Source organism: Bombus pascuorum, unplaced genomic scaffold (assembly GCF_905332965.1).
Source record: "Bombus pascuorum unplaced genomic scaffold, iyBomPasc1.1, whole genome shotgun sequence".
Taxonomy (NCBI): Eukaryota; Metazoa; Arthropoda; class Insecta; order Hymenoptera; family Apidae; genus Bombus; species Bombus pascuorum.
In genome coordinates, this window is record NW_026869745.1 from 784538 (window position 1) to 798486 (window position 13949).

Sequence of the window (13949 nt, forward strand, 5' to 3'; positions counted from 1 at the left end):
GATCTCCTTCTGAAAAAAACCAACACCACGCGGAGTTCCCAAGCGGTCACCGATCTTAGTACTATCCGTGCCCGGCGTTGCTTAACTTTCGTGATCGGACGGGAACGAGTGCACTCAACGCGTCTTGGGCGTTGGCCGGTCTTCATAACCTGAAGGTTTGCATTTTTCCCACTACTTCAGCGTCGTACTGGTACTTTTACTTCTGATAGCTTAGACATGAAATCGTCTAAACTTCTCAATTCAGGACACAAATCAGGCTCTTTCCAGGGATTGCTCTGCTGAGACGTGCCTTCATCATCGCAGCGTTCGTAATTTATACAATTTTCCTTCTTCAATAATTTTTCTTTAAGTTTCTGCAATTTTAAAGCTTTAGATGATTGCTTGATGCGTAATTCATTTTCAGCTTTGAAGAGAGCACACGTCAGCATTGCTTCAATCCGTAAATCGCGTCTGCGATTTCGGCAATACCTTGATTTTTTACTGCGGATTCTTCTGATCCAAGATGCTAATCGTTTAGTACTACTTGGCTTGGCGTCAATATCACAAACTCTCTTCTTAGACTTTGCCATGACGACGGCTTCGTAATTTTCTTAATTTGCAGGAATGCAAATGTCCTCTTTTTCGAGGTTAACACAGTGTCGATGTTACGATATTCACGTTTTCTTATTGTTTCCTAAACTATTTCACCTAATTAATGAATAAATTATAATAATAAGTACACTAACCTGTATATGGCTCGTGATTGTTGTAGAACAAGATAGAACAGGTTCACACAACACACAAAATGTTTGAAACTGTCGAGCAAAATAAGATCCTCTCCGCTTGCAGACGACTCGACAAATGCCTACGTTGCGCGTCTGATGGTGGCTTTATATACCCTCAAGCTTGTCGTTACGTACTGGTCTTATGCGCGAACGATAGAAAGTAATTCCATATAGAATCTTACATTATTATGATTTTTGAAAAATACTACAATCCAATTAATTTTTAAAAATATTTGCGACAATTTTAATGCAAAATCTTATATACTTTGTACATTATATTAAAATTCCTCATTTACAGGAAATAATCAATAGCGTATGAAGATGTTCTGCGGTTAATTTCTAACCAATCACGTGCGCCATTTTGCAGGCGTCATTTCCGGTGTAGATATCTTCCAACCTAACCTCAAATTTCTTCACATATTATTTAGAACGTATATTAATGTTGATGTACTAGAAATATTATTGTTAAATATTATAGCCAATATTACAGTTAAATGATTAACGGTAATAAAGTACCATTTTTTCACAATAAAAAAAGCATTTTTTTTAATGATTCCAAGATATTTGGATCGATATTTTACTACACGATCAATTCAGTTAACCCGATCCTGACATTTTTATTAATGTAATAACTTTACAAGCAAAAAAAGGTAAAAAAAAACTATTTTAAACGTAAGATCTAAAATTCTGATATGCGATAAAATATAATATTTTTAATGCGAATAAACTTTTTTATAAAATTTTTAATTTCTTGTTTTTTTTATAAAATCAAATCTATAAGTAGTAACTGGAATTTTTTGTTTGAAACCTATTCATCTTGAATTAATAACAAATCTTTGCTGCAACCACTATTAATGGCTTTAACTTTATCAGTGTTTAACAAATTTCTTATCTGTAACGATAATAGAAAACTGTATCTACATTCTATTAAATTTTTACACTTTACGTCATGAGAAGTTCACGCAACTTTCATTCAAATGAAGTATATGGTAAAATTAATCCCCTTTCTTCTGTGTATATAGTCTGCATAATTTTATCCTCAAATTTGGAATAATTTAAAGTAAATAAAAGTTGTATGTAAAAATACGCATAAAAACGATTTTGTACGTATATTCGAATAGTTCCTTATAATATATTAATGATACATATATTGTGGGATAACCATAGTTCGGTGAAACGAAAATTGTTTTTTTCACGTTTATAAACATAAAATGCACTATCTATCGATAATTAAGTATCATTTTAAAATTAATTAGTGTTGAAGTGATCGTCACTTCTGAGAAAACTCTACATCTGGTCTTCGGTTTCTCAACCGCCTAAGGTCTTCGAAAGCGCATATACAAAGGAATGCGTCGAGGAAAGACCATAAGCGGTACACGTCCGACGTTGGTTTAGGCAGTTGTTTCAGTCTCAGGGTAACGTTGCTAGTGTCACGTAAAATTATGCAAAAGAACAACAAAAAAGAATAAAAAAAAGAAACTTTATTTTTCTTCTAACACTTGGTTTTACAATCTACTTCCGAGCTCTAAGCGTGACCTTTTAAGACTGAAGCTCTTATGATTTTTTACTTTCGATCGGATCCGATCGCTTTCTTTTGTTATCCCTCAACATCCCCACCGTCCACGCATTTGCCAGGCGTCCGCGGCCGTTGCCACGCGCTCTTTCTTCTAGAGCCTTCGGTGGAAGGACCGTTGGGATGTTGATGGTTCATTAGGCACTTCAGCGATATACATTGTCGCCGAGTGTCGCCACATCTTTATCTCCGATTTTAAAGTGAGCCGGTCGTGACATACCCCCCTGGTTAGATTGATCTTGGTCCTCTAAGATCTTAGTAGAATGGAATTATTTAAATGTAGATCGAAGGATATGTTTACCCCCCCCCTTTTTTTAGGGATCATTATGAATTGGTTTTCTGCATGTAATGGTACAAAAGTTATTTCGTTAATCTTAAATATAGCAATTTTACAATATTTGTTAGTGTTCGGGAAGCTAACAATTTCTGAGGCGTAATCATGTTGTAGTTTTCGATCGTGAATTGGTTGGGTTTGTTTACAAAGCGTAATTCCTATCCCGTGAATTCAAGGCATCTAATTAAGGGTATTATTACTAGTGCTAGGGTCAGCATTATCCTGAAAAAAGTACGCTTTCGGTCGGTTACCATGTATCGTTTTCTTAGCATTGTCGATAGAAATAATGTAATAAGGAGTTTTCACATCGTTAATCCTGTAAGGTCCTAACCATTCAATGTGCAACTTATCTCTTTTATGGTCGTTGTGAATTAAAACAAAGTCTCCTTTTCTAAACACGGTCTGAGTTTTAACAATCTTTCTTTCTTGGTCTCGCTTGTATCGTTGCTTATTCTGAATAAGCGTTTTGTGAGCTGTTTCCCAATATTTATTCAGTTGTTTTTGCCAAAGTGAGTACATATCATCATAGGTAAGTGTGGGGAATTTGGATATTGCGGAAGGTAAGTTAGCTTTTCGCCCAAAGGTCAATTCAAAGGGAGAGAATCCTGTTCCTTCATGTTTCGCGGTGTTGTACCCTAAACAAATGAAATTAAGTACTTCGTCCCATTCTTTGTCATTGTCGTGTAATGCAGTACGAATTAAATCTTTAACTGAGGCATGCGTTCTTTCGAGAGATCCGTTACTCTGTGGGTGAAATGAAGTTGTTTTGATGTGTTTGATTTTAAAAGCTTCTTCAAATTTCGTCATTAAATCGCTAACAAAATTTTGTCCCTGGTCTGTTAGGATCGTTTTTGGTGCCGAAAATATGTAAATATAGTGTTCAATGAGCGCATTAATTATGGATTCAGTTCGTTGCGTTTTAAGGGGAACTAGTATCAGATATTTCGATCGACGGAGCACGTCGATACAGATGTGACTCGAGTCGGGCAGCCACAATCCTCTCCAACAGCTTGCCAGCCTGATCCAGCAGGCACACAGGCCAGAATGCGGAAGGCGAGTATGTATTTAATTGCAAAATAAACGGGAAGATGTTCGACCTTCATAGTCCATGTTCAGCAGAAGCAAGTTTCATTGCATCTTTTAAAAGTCGCCTTATTTTTCTTTGGCCTAATGATCCCTCACTTACTATAAACAGATTTGCAAAATTTATTGAAGACAATTGTCCTGTGCACAATGCACGCTTAAAATATTAAAACTACAGAATAATGTACATATATTGATACGTGACTTGAGCCGCATAGAAGTCAAACAGATTAATTCCGTTCGGTTTACTGTTGTTTCAAATATGAAATACTTATGATATACTTTAGTATTTAGTATTATATTTCTATATAAGTACAGGTAATATCGGAAGATGGAATTAATAAGTTTGTCTTCCGAGTGGCACAATTGCAATACTACTTGGTATAAAATATACATTTGCAAATGATATGCGGTATTGTATGAATATAGAAATTAATGATGACATTAAACTATACTATATGATTGTATAATTTATATTATAATTACATACTAAATATTTCGTCGATAGAATTTGTCTTTAGTTAGAATGATTAGATTCCTATTTGTGGCAGGTGCTCCCATTATAGAATAAGTTTCAGTACTTAAGGCTACAAACCATTACCTCTTAAATTCAATACTTGATTCAGGGCTTCTATAATGAAATATATATCTCGCGCATACGTACTTGTGAACTATCCAAGATATAGAATGAGTCGAAGTTCTGTGGGAAAGTAATTTATAGTTATAGTGGGTTTGGTAACGTTATTACATATTTGAATAACGTTCACGCCATCACAAAATCGAGTATGACGCTCCGTCAGTCTATAAACATGCGGGGAGATGCAGGACGACGAGGATAGCCTCCCGTGACGTAGCGCCTGGTACGGACGGTATCTCCGGACGGGTATGAGCGGAGAGGACGCGGATAATTGCCCCCAAGCTACGACACTCATTTCACGGTGTCAGTGGGAGGGAGCCTCTCGTCGGATAAAGCGCATGGTGAGGCTGGTACAGCTTCTGAAGGGCGGCACGACCGACGTTCTCGTCGTCCTCGTATCGCCCGATGCTCTTATGTAATGAAGTGGGCAAGCTCTTCGAAGGAAACTTTGCCGCCCGTCCTGAAACCCACTTGTCAGAGCGAGTGCACCGTTAACACGAAAGACGGTACGGCTTTCTCACGAAGGCGGCCAAGACCCTTTCTAGTCCACAGATAGAGTGTAACGCGGTACACGACTGAGCGTCAATGTGAGTTACATTGTCGATATTTCTGTAGAAAACTGCCGCGGCTGAAACAAATTGCCGTCTCAATGGCACCATTTTATTTCAAGCTTTGCGCTACAGTTCTGAATCATTTTCGTAGGACAAGGCAGTTTCGTGTTCTCGCAAAATAAAACTGTCGAATTAAGGTACATACTATCAATTACAGTCTAATACATTTTAGCGGTTCAACATCGATAGGACGATTTCGCATCGAAATTTTCGGAGGACCACGTAACCTTCCAATGATGACCGTCGTACGAGCAGTGGATAAGCCTACTTCGTGTCGTAGGTTCCTCGCACCTCGTACTCTACTCCTTGATTGTTGTTCGGCAGCTTTAGCGGCTGTGGTTCCGAGGAACCCCATCCTGAACCCCTTTCTCGTACGCCGAATGTGACTTCTTGCTGTCCGCCGAAGACACTTGTCGGATCTGCATATGTTCAACCATTTGCGCGAGACAAGCGCGGCGCTCTGCAGGGAGGAGGGATCCAATTTTCGAGGTAACAAGTGCGAAACCTCCAGTGGTAGTTCGGAAATGATATCTACCTTGCTTGGCATCAGTAAACCACCTCTAAATCATTCTAATCAACGTACCACGTAAACACGAATCCAACGCGTTCCAGGAATAGAATCAACTGCCTGTAGTTGTTTAACTGTACACGACGAGTAAAATTATTTCGGGTACTCCTGTAGTACAGAACAGACACCGAAACGACAATATTTCAACACAAAAATATTTAAAACAATAGTTATGAAAGCATGATACTTAATACCGCACTTGACATCACGTATAAGTAAAAGTAAATTTCTTCGAACAAATTTCAAGTTAAATCTTTAGGTTGTGTAATTATATCAAACTTGTTCAATTAACAATGAGCTATTTCCATCATGTTTTGACAACCGACTCATCGATGATGCAATTCCTTGGAATTGAAAAAGGAATGTGCATAATTTTGTCCTCCATCAACACTCAAAATATTATCTACATGCTATACTTAGGGATTCAATTTTAAAATACGTTGCTTCATTTTCCATCTCTGCTTTCCTACAATCAGTATGTGAAAGATTTTTCACAGTATCCATCCATCCGCAATTTGTATAAATAGTATTTCAGTCTCTCGCGTCACTTGAACTGTAATATACACCTGTCTTTTATTTTCATTACTCCTCTGCATACCATTTGTGAGGAACAATACATTTTATTTGTTAATCCAATAACATGTAAAGTTCTTCATTTGTTCTAAGATCAATCTATGAATTAGTGAAGAGAATATTGCAATCTGTAAAAATAAGTATCTAGTAATATTACTTCCGAACCAACATATTTATTGCAATGCTTGTCAAATTTCAAAGTAATTTCCTATCCATATGAAACATATTTCATATATGTGTATGTCTATTACTTTGATTAGTTGTTCTACTTGTAACAATTCGCCATTCTGGATCATCTAGATTCAACAAAGACGCATTCAATTTACTCCATACCTCATAAAGCTCCTATTATCATAATTACATGGGAAGATAGAGAGCTGTGACAGTATCCAGCTCTCAACTTTGAACAAGGCATATTGACAAGCCAGAGTAACTCACATACAACTTGGTGGTACAAGCGTTGAAAAAACTTTTCTGGACCTGAGAAAACACATGTGCACAGGTAACGAACAAAAGAGATTAGAGCTCACCAAATAAAACTTGCTATAATTTGCTGTAGCTTGTCACAATAAGCCTATGTGTATCGCGCGTCAGACGATTTTGGAATTAGTTGATGCTTGGATGTTCAAGATACGGAAACACGGAGTGATGAGACGTTTATGTACAAAGTGATTATGGTGCGACTCATCGTCAGTCAGAAAACTTCATGCACGATTTGCTAAAAACAAACAATTTTCCCCTTTGTTTATCCCCTACCAATCGTCTGTCGTCACTCGTTATCTCATACACAGACAGGCGAAATAATGTCGCCGATGACGGCCAACAGCCTGGACACATGTGCGGATCTCTTGCCTGCGACAGAATTTTGTTATGTGTAGTATGCTGGACTGAAAAGGACTAATATGGCGAATTAGAAGATCGCAGGAAAATTGTAGACATTTTCCAAATTTTATCAATTCCTTTTTATTTATTCAAAAGTCTACAAAACTGTTAATTAACATTAAGGAAATATATACAAAATCTCGACGTTCAGAATAATGGAGAGAATATTCGAAACGGTACTATTAAATCTATAAGTTACCATGCAATACAAATTTTCTTTAAACGCTAAGACATACAAAATACGTAATGTTTTGTGTAAATTGCCATACTTTTGAAAATAAAAAATATCGAATCAAACATTCTTCAAATATATTTCGAACGCTCATTAATACTACAAAATTATATTACTACAAAATTATATTACTACAAAATTATTTTACTACAAAATTATATTACTACAAAATTATATTACTACAAAATTATACTTCTACAAAATTATATTACTACAAAATTATATTACTACAAAATTATATTACTACAAAATTGTATTACCACAAAAAATTGTAAAGGTCCCGAATGCATCGGTCACGATACAGTTTACAAACCAAACCAATGAAAGGTGCAGAGACTAGAGAACATGGGGTCCCCAATCGTGTGGTACGCTTCAGCATCGTTGACAACACCAACTCCCTCCCTCCGTCTGTCCAAATGTCATCTCAAACGGTGAAGCTGTAAATTAAAAAAATCCTTATATACATCAGAATAGTAATGCGATTTCTATTCCTGCAGCACCGACGTGATACACGGTGCTCCATAATCGCTCCAGATTGCATATAGTTGTTGTTGAAATCTCTATGCATTTGGTGGATAATACGTTGCGAGAACTTATCCTCTTGTAAAAGTAGTCACATAAGCTTCCAGGTCTTCATAACCTTTTTTTTTTTTCGTGAGGAGGGGAAAATGCTGTTACGCATGCCCAGTGACCCGAATCACTGGGTTATGTGGGACTCGCGCGGATGTTGTTGCCATACCCACTAAAAAAACCACTCCTCCTTCTTCCTCTGCTTTGAGGGCAGACAACCCCGGTAATACCAGGCGGCAGTCATCAGGGTTGTCCTTTCATGCCCCGCTGTATCTTCCTCTTCGGGCAGTTACTGCTCGCGTCATCTTCTTAGACAGTTCAAATACTGGGCTGATCTCCTTCTGAAAAAAACCAACACCACGCGGAGTTCCCAAGCGGTCACCGATCTTAGTACTATCCGTGCCCGGCGTTGCTTAACTTTCGTGATCGGACGGGAACGAGTGCACTCAACGCGTCTTGGGCGTTGGCCGGTCTTCATAACCTGAAGGTTTGCATTTTTCCCACTACTTCAGCGTCGTACTGGTACTTTTACTTCTGATAGCTTAGACATGAAATCGTCTAAACTTCTCAATTCAGGACACAAATCAGGCTCTTTCCAGGGATTGCTCTGCTGAGACGTGCCTTCATCATCGCAGCGTTCGTAATTTATACAATTTTCCTTCTTCAATAATTTTTCTTTAAGTTTCTGCAATTTTAAAGCTTTAGATGATTGCTTGATGCGTAATTCATTTTCAGCTTTGAAGAGAGCACACGTCAGCATTGCTTCAATCCGTAAATCGCGTCTGCGATTTCGGCAATACCTTGATTTTTTACTGCGGATTCTTCTGATCCAAGATGCTAATCGTTTAGTACTACTTGGCTTGGCGTCAATATCACAAACTCTCTTCTTAGACTTTGCCATGACGACGGCTTCGTAGTTTTCTTAATTTGCAGGAATGCAAATGTCCTCTTTTTCGAGGTTAACACAGTGTCGATGTTACGATATTCACGTTTTCTTATTGTTTCCTAAACTATTTCACCTAATTAATGAATAAATTATAATAATAAGTACACTAACCTGTATATGGCTCGTGATTGTTGTAGAACAAGATAGAACAGGTTCACACAACACACAAAATGTTTGAAACTGTCGAGCAAAATAAGATCCTCTCCGCTTGCAGACGACTCGACAAATGCCTACGTTGCGCGTCTGATGGTGGCTTTATATACCCTCAAGCTTGTCGTTACGTACTGGTCTTATGCGCGAACGATAGAAAGTAATTCCATATAGAATCTTACATTATTATGATTTTTTAAAAATACTACAATCCAATTAATTTTTAAAAATATTTGCGACAATTTTAATGCAAAATCTTATATACTTTGTACATTATATTAAAATTCCTCATTTACAGGAAATAATCAATAGCGTATGAAGATGTTCTGCGGTTAATTTCTAACCAATCACGTGCGCCATTTTGCAGGCGTCATTTCCGGTGTAGATATCTTCCAACCTAACCTCAAATTTCTTCACATATTATTTAGAACGTATATTAATGTTGATGTACTAGAAATATTATTGTTAAATATTATAGCCAATATTACAGTTAAATGATTAACGGTAATAAAGTACCATTTTTTCACAATAAAAAAAGCATTTTTTTTAATGATTCCAAGATATTTGGATCGATATTTTACTACACGATCAATTCAGTTAACCCGATCCTGACATTTTTATTAATGTAATAACTTTACAAGCAAAAAAAGGTAAAAAAAAACTATTTTAAACGTAAGATCTAAAATTCTGATATGCGATAAAATATAATATTTTTAATGCGAATAAACTTTTTTATAAAATTTTTAATTTCTTGTTTTTTTTATAAAATCAAATCTATAAGTAGTAACTGGAATTTTTTGTTTGAAACCTATTCATCTTGAATTAATAACAAATCTTTGCTGCAACCACTATTAATGGCTTTAACTTTATCAGTGTTTAACAAATTTCTTATCTGTAACGATAATAGAAAACTGTATCTACATTCTATTAAATTTTTACACTTTACGTCATGAGAAGTTCACGCAACTTTCATTCAAATGAAGTATATGGTAAAATTAATCCCCTTTCTTCTGTGTATATAGTCTGCATAATTTTATCCTCAAATTTGGAATAATTTAAAGTAAATAAAAGTTGTATGTAAAAATACGCATAAAAACGATTTTGTACGTATATTCGAATAGTTCCTTATAATATATTAATGATACATATATTGTGGGATAACCATAGTTCGGTGAAACGAAAATTGTTTTTTTCACGTTTATAAACATAAAATGCACTATCTATCGATAATTAAGTATCATTTTAAAATTAATTAGTGTTGAAGTGATCGTCACTTCTGAGAAAACTCTACATCTGGTCTTCGGTTTCTCAACCGCCTAAGGTCTTCGAAAGCGCATATACAAAGGAATGCGTCGAGGAAAGACCATAAGCGGTACACGTCCGACGTTGGTTTAGGCAGTTGTTTCAGTCTCAGGGTAACGTTGCTAGTGTCACGTAAAATTATGCAAAAGAACAACAAAAAAGAATAAAAAAAAGAAACTTTATTTTTCTTCTAACACTTGGTTTTACAATCTACTTCCGAGCTCTAAGCGTGACCTTTTAAGACTGAAGCTCTTATGATTTTTTACTTTCGATCGGATCCGATCGCTTTCTTTTGTTATCCCTCAACATCCCCACCGTCCACGCATTTGCCAGGCGTCCGCGGCCGTTGCCACGCGCTCTTTCTTCTAGAGCCTTCGGTGGAAGGACCGTTGGGATGTTGATGGTTCATTAGGCACTTCAGCGATATACATTGTCGCCGAGTGTCGCCACATCTTTATCTCCGATTTTAAAGTGAGCCGGTCGTGACATACCCCCCTGGTTAGATTGATCTTGGTTCTCTAAGATCTTAGTAGAATGGAATTATTTAAATGTAGATCGAAGGATATGTTTACCCCCCCCCTTTTTTTTAGGGATCATTATGAATTGGTTTTCTGCATGTAATGGTACAAAAGTTATTTCGTTAATCTTAAATATAGCAATTTTACAATATTTGTTAGTGTTCGGGAAGCTAACAATTTCTGAGGCGTAATCATGTTGTAGTTTTCGATCGTGAATTGGTTGGGTTTGTTTACAAAGCGTAATTCCTATCCCGTGAATTCAAGGCATCTAATTAAGGGTATTATTACTAGTGCTAGGGTCAGCATTATCCTGAAAAAAGTACGCTTTCGGTCGGTTACCATGTATCTTTTTCTTAGCATTGTCGATAGAAATAATGTAATAAGGAGTTTTCACATCGTTAATCCTGTAAGGTCCTAACCATTCAATGTGCAACTTATCTCTTTTATGGTCGTTGTGAATTAAAACAAAGTCTCCTTTTCTAAACACGGTCTGAGTTTTAACAATCTTTCTTTCTTGGTCTCGCTTGTATCGTTGCTTATTCTGAATAAGCGTTTTGTGAGCTGTTTCCCAATATTTATTCAGTTGTTTTTGCCAAAGTGAGTACATATCATCATAGGTAAGTGTGGGGAATTTGGATATTGCGGAAGGTAAGTTAGCTTTTCGCCCAAAGGTCAATTCAAAGGGAGAGAATCCTGTTCCTTCATGTTTCGCGGTGTTGTACCCTAAACAAATGAAATTAAGTACTTCGTCCCATTCTTTGTCATTGTCGTGTAATGCAGTACGAATTAAATCTTTAACTGAGGCATGCGTTCTTTCGAGAGATCCGTTACTCTGTGGGTGAAATGAAGTTGTTTTGATGTGTTTGATTTTAAAAGCTTCTTCAAATTTCGTCATTAAATCGCTAACAAAATTTTGTCCCTGGTCTGTTAGGATCGTTTTTGGTGCCGAAAATATGTAAATATAGTGTTCAATGAGCGCATTAATTATGGATTCAGTTCGTTGCGTTTTAAGGGGAACTAGTATCAGATATTTCGATCGACGGAGCACGTCGATACAGATGTGACTCGAGTCGGGCAGCCACAATCCTCTCCAACAGCTTGCCAGCCTGATCCAGCAGGCACACAGGCCAGAATGCGGAAGGCGAGTATGTATTTAATTGCAAAATAAACGGGAAGATGTTCGACCTTCATAGTCCATGTTCAGCAGAAGCAAGTTTCATTGCATCTTTTAAAAGTCGCCTTATTTTTCTTTGGCCTAATGATCCCTCACTTACTATAAACAGATTTGCAAAATTTATTGAAGACAATTGTCCTGTGCACAATGCACGCTTAAAATATTAAAACTACAGAATAATGTACATATATTGATACGTGACTTGAGCCGCATAGAAGTCAAACAGATTAATTCCGTTCGGTTTACTGTTGTTTCAAATATGAAATACTTATGATATATTTTAGTATTTAGTATTATATTTCTATATAAGTACAGGTAATATCGGAAGATGGAATTAATAAGTTTGTCTTCCGAGTGGCACAATTGCAATACTACTTGGTATAAAATATACATTTGCAAATGATATGCGGTATTGTATGAATATAGAAATTAATGATGACATTAAACTATACTATATGATTGTATAATTTATATTATAATTACATACTAAATATTTCGTCGATAGAATTTGTCTTTAGTTAGAATGATTAGATTCCTATTTGTGGCAGTTGCTCCCATTATAGAATAAGTTTCAGTACTTAAGGCTACAAACCATTACCTCTTAAATTCAATACTTGATTCAGGGCTTCTATAATGAAATATATATCTCGCGCATACGTACTTGTGAACTATCCAAGATATAGAATGAGTCGAAGTTCTGTGGGAAAGTAATTTATAGTTATAGTGGGTTTGGTAACGTTATTACATATTTGAATAACGTTCACGCCATCACAAAATCGAGTATGACGCTCCGTCAGTCTATAAACATGCGGGGAGATGCAGGACGACGAGGATAGCCTCCCGTGACGTAGCGCCTGGTACGGACGGTATCTCCGGACGGGTATGAGCGGAGAGGACGCGGATAATTGCCCCCAAGCTACGACACTCATTTCACGGTGTCAGTGGGAGGGAGCCTCTCGTCGGATAAAGCGCATGGTGAGGCTGGTACAGCTTCTGAAGGGCGGCACGACCGACGTTCTCGTCGTCCTCGTATCGCCCGATGCTCTTATGTAATGAAGTGGGCAAGCTCTTCGAAGGAAACTTTGCCGCCCGTCCTGAAACCCACTTGTCAGAGCGAGTGCACCGTTAACACGAAAGACGGTACGGCTTTCTCACGAAGGCGGCCAAGACCCTTTCTAGTCCACAGATAGAGTGTAACGCGGTACACGACTGAGCGTCAATGTGAGTTACATTGTCGATATTTCTGTAGAAAACTGCCGCGGCTGAAACAAATTGCCGTCTCAATGGCACCATTTTATTTCAAGCTTTGCGCTACAGTTCTGAATCATTTTCGTAGGACAAGGCAGTTTCGTGTTCTCGCAAAATAAAACTGTCGAATTAAGGTACATACTATCAATTACAGTCTAATACATTTTAGCGGTTCAACATCGATAGGACGATTTCGCATCGAAATTTTCGGAGGACCACGTAACCTTCCAATGATGACCGTCGTACGAGCAGTGGATAAGCCTACTTCGTGTCGTAGGTTCCTCGCACCTCGTACTCTACTCCTTGATTGTTGTTCGGCAGCTTTAGCGGCTGTGGTTCCGAGGAACCCCATCCTGAACCCCTTTCTCGTACGCCGAATGTGACTTCTTGCTGTCCGCCGAAGACACTTGTCGGATCTGCATATGTTCAACCATTTGCGCGAGACAAGCGCGGCGCTCTGCAGGGAGGAGGGATCCAATTTTCGAGGTAACAAGTGCGAAACCTCCAGTGGTAGTTCGGAAATGATATCTACCTTGCTTGGCATCAGTAAACCACCTCTAAATCATTCTAATCAACGTACCACGTAAACACGAATCCAACGCGTTCCAGGAATAGAATCAACTGCCTGTAGTTGTTTAACTGTACACGACGAGTAAAATTATTTCGGGTACTCCTGTAGTACAGAACAGACACCGAAACGACAATATTTCAACACAAAAATATTTAAAACAATAGTTATGAAAGCATGATACTTAATACCGCACTTGACATCACGTATAAGTAA

General features: G+C 37.5%; 2 pseudogenes; both read right to left on the reverse strand.

The window, feature by feature from the left end:
- Nucleotides 1-17: 17 nt before the first annotated feature.
- LOC132915833 (5S ribosomal RNA) lies at nt 18-136 on the reverse strand (annotated as a pseudogene).
- An 8040-nt stretch (nt 137-8176) lies between these two features.
- LOC132915834 (5S ribosomal RNA) lies at nt 8177-8295 on the reverse strand (annotated as a pseudogene).
- Between the last annotated feature and the right edge of the window lie 5654 nt (nt 8296-13949).